This window comes from Bombina bombina, chromosome 6, assembly GCF_027579735.1.
Source record: "Bombina bombina isolate aBomBom1 chromosome 6, aBomBom1.pri, whole genome shotgun sequence".
Lineage (NCBI taxonomy): Eukaryota > Metazoa > Chordata > Amphibia > Anura > Bombinatoridae > Bombina > Bombina bombina.
The window spans coordinates 867,133,156-867,137,339 of record NC_069504.1 but is presented as its reverse complement, the minus strand read 5'-3'; positions in this window follow the sequence as shown (position 1 = coordinate 867,137,339).

The following is a 4,184-nucleotide window of genomic DNA, read 5'->3' as shown; positions in this document are numbered from 1 at the left end:
GTACAGTGTCCCTTTAAGTAAATCTCTTAAAGGGATATGAAACTCCCCAAAAAATATTTTACATACCATTTAAAAAAAGCTTCCAATTTACTTATATTATCAAATTTGCTTTGTTCCCATGATATTTTGTGTTGAAGAGATACCTAGGTAGGTGTATGGTGCACAACATGGCAGGAAATAGTGCTGCCATCTAGTGCTCTTACAAATGGATAACATTCTTGCAAAACTGCTACTATACAGTGCTCCAGAAATGGTCCGACTCCCAAGAATTCTCCCTGCTTTTCAACAAAAATACTAACACAACATAACAATTGATAATAGAAGTAAATTAGAATGTTATTTACAATCACAGGCTCTATAGGAATCATGAAAGAAAGATTTGGGGTTTAATGTACCTTTAAATTAATTTCATCTCTGAGTTATATGAAAAAGAATAAAAAGACTTCTACTTGCCTCCTTCCTTCCCATCTACAGTCTCCTTGATGGTTCTCTTCACTTCCAGGATAGTCTCTGGAATGGAGCTGATGTAACTGCAGATTCCCCATGATTGTCTCTTGAAGACTTGTCCTATTAGTTTCCCAAAATGTAGCTTAGCTTCAATATTTGTTTCCTCTGGCATTTCTTCATTGCTGTAGATTAAACCCACCAAAACTGATCTGGAATCCCTGATCCTAACCTTAACGTCCTTCAGCACTTCTCTTATTAGGTTTGAATTAGTTAAGTCCATAATTAAAGCCACTCTGAAAATAACCAAAATAACAGGAAATTGTATTATTCTAGATTTTGATGGTGCTCGGGAAGTATAGCAGCTAGTTCCTTTGTTACTCTGTTCACCGGTCATTATCTCTGCTTCATCCTCCTGTATTGAAACCTCCTCTGGGGACTGAAACAGAGCGTATGAAAGTTCTTGCAAAATCCCACTACAATCATTAACGTTCTGTGAGTTGTATCCAGCCTCTCCAACAAGAAGAATACTTTCTCTTCCACCCAAGTAAGATACTTTTTCCTGGAAGATCTTATCAAGTCCTCTCTCCCCAATGGGATGGGACCCTTTCAGCTCTACAAGGTTGGATTGCTTCAAATCCTGGAGAGGTTGACTTTCATTTAGAAGATGGAGTTGAGAGGCTGTAGGTCTCTGAGTGGTAAATATTGATGAGATCCTGTGTAATAGACTCATATTGGTTGACAAATTTCCTTTCTGACTCTGTCTTTCTTATATTTTACCAATTTTAATGTCTCACCTAATGCTTTTAATTTTTCAAAGCATCTCTACTCAACCAGCACCAATTTCTCTCCTTATTTACCTACTTTCTCTATACTAAAATTCCTTTTTGTTTATTTCCTCACCCACTTGTTACTTTATTGTTACACCGTATCTGTGCAAATTCACTTGCTCTCTACAACTTTCCACCTATTTATTTTCTTTGCAATTCTTTCTACACTATCTTATGTGCTTTCATATTTTCTCCCTACCGTTCTACTCCCAGATCTACAGTACATGCCTGTGTGTAGCTGCAATATGCTTCCTATATTAAATACCTTATCTTTGGATCACTTGAGTAATTAATTATTAACATTACGGATTATGGAACATTTTTTTGTTGGTATTTGAGAGAACAACAGAAGCAGGAGCCAAATGAACTGAAAAGATCAAGTTAAGAAATACAGGGCAGTAAAATAGTTCAATGAAGGCAGGAGGAAAAATATAAAGAAGACGTCTTAAATATTAGAAAAAAAAGACAAAAAAATGATGGATGGTAAAGCTGCAACTATGTAATAAAAAAAATAATAAAAAAACAAAGGACTAGTGAAGTTGCAATGAGTCATTTACAGTTTGTAACAGTATGTTTGAAAGGGTTCAACATTCCTCTTTTCGTTGATTGAATAGGAATCTAAAACTTGCAGATGTTACTCGTTATGTTAAAGCACAAACATGCCCCTAAACGTATTGATCCACCTGTCTTTAGTGTGAAAATATTGAAAGCAAGATTGGGCTAAAGGGCACATATGTCATCTATTTACCTTGTTAATATTATAAATAACATCTCTAAACTCAAAGGTGATATCTGCCCTGAATATACAAGGTAGTGTGTTTTTTGTGCATGTCCAGTGCTATATAAAGACCAATTAAAGGGACATTGTACACTAGATTTTTCTTTGCATAAATGTATTGTAGATGACCCATTTATATAGCCCATCTGGGGGGGGGGGGGGGGGTTTGGTAAAAATGTATAGTTTTGCTTATTTTTAAATAACATTGTGCTGATTTTCAGACTCCTAACCAAGCCCCAAAGTTTTAGATGCATACTGATGTATACAGACATCACATTTCTTCTCTTTGTATAATGGGTCTATTCATATGCAGGGGGGGTGTCTGCTCACAGCCCCTTTCTGTGGGTGTTCCAGACTAACCTCATCAACAGTACTAAATTGTGAGCTTCTAAGTAAGTTTTAAAAAAGGTTTTATACTGGATTTTTATATCTGTGCATTTTATTCTTTATAGTAGTGTCTATTACATGCAGTTAAATTAAAATTTGTGTATTCTGTCCCTTTACATAGACAGAAGGTGGAGGAGGAGGGATTTAAATAAATGAATAGAGCTAAGTCTAGACAGTGAAAGATAAGGACTCACTACTGTTGATATTTAGGTTTCTGGTCAACTTTTTAACACCCACATTTTATAAGTTTGACCTACAACTGCCAGCTCCTAAACTACTATTTAGATCACAGTATAGATCTATTTGATGACATTTGTAGACGTGGATGCAGACTAAAGAGAAAATAAGAGAGGGAGATTAGAGAGAGAGAGTATGAGAGGGCATAAGGGTGCCTAGAACCCACCTTGCCAATAAACCAAATCACAGTGTGCCTCTGCCAGGTTGCATGGCCCCTGAATCCTACAACAGCGTTTATGTGTGCTGGTGTTTATGGACAAGTAAGCAATAAACTGAGATTATTTAACACAGACAAAAATGTTTAGAAAATGATTGTTCCAGAAAAAAAAAAAGTTAAAGTAAACTGAGCAAGCAAGTGATTTAAACCAAATATGTTTGTCACTTTCTTCAAGGTAAGGGAGGGCTGGAAAATTTTAGATTGAGGCAATAACATGGTCTGTTCACACATCTTAGGCAATAAAATACATCTATATATCTCCCAGGGCCAAAGAAAATCAGACGTGCTATATCTATATACAATATATATATATATATATATATATATATATATATATATATATATATATATATATATACAGTATATATATATTACTCGGTTTGTAATGTCAACAAGTGCACGCAGAATGTTCTTGCAACTTTTGTTTGAAGTGCTCATGATTCATATTTCCTGTGTTACTCATCAATCTCTCAGAGTTGTGAGATGCTACAATTTCTTCAGGCTGGCAACTCGCTAAATCACATTTAATCTTAAAATTGTATTCTAGTGGCGATTATTATTAAAAAAAATTTGTATAGGGACGCAAAATTCTATAGCACCGGCAACATATGTTTCATTTAAAGGGGCAATAAACCTACAAAATACTGTTGTATAATTCTGCACATAGTGCAGAATTATATAACATTATCTTAGCGCTAACTTTATACCACAAAGTATTGCAGTCATATTTTATTATAAAGTACAGTTTTTCAGACAGTCGCTCCTTGCTCTACTGAGCGGTTTCTGTTTTTTTTCCTAAGTGCATCTGGGCAGCTGTCTACTCACAGCTGGCCCGATCGCACCATTAAACGCAAAGTAGCACGCTCCCGCAACCAGACCAGAGTGGGAGCGGGCTACTTTGAGTTTAATGGTGCGATCGGACCAGCTGTGAGTAGACAGCTGCCCAGATGGGCTTAGAAAAAACCCCAGAACCGCTTAGTAGAGCTAGGAGCGACTTTCTGAAAAACTGTACTTTATAATAAAATATGGCTGCAATACTTTGTTGTATAAAGTTAGCGCTAAGATAATGTGCAGAATTATATAACATTATTTTGTAGGTTTTTTTTTTGTATGAATGCCTCTGTAATCAGAGGTGTAAGTAGAAACCACAGGAGTCCAAGCAGGGCTCCCCGCCCACACCCCCACTCCCCCGTAAAAAAAAGTGAATTTAATACATTTTTTCCCCAACATTTGACACAGAAAAAAAAAAAAATTGTGTGTGCTGTGTACACACATATATATAGCTGACTGT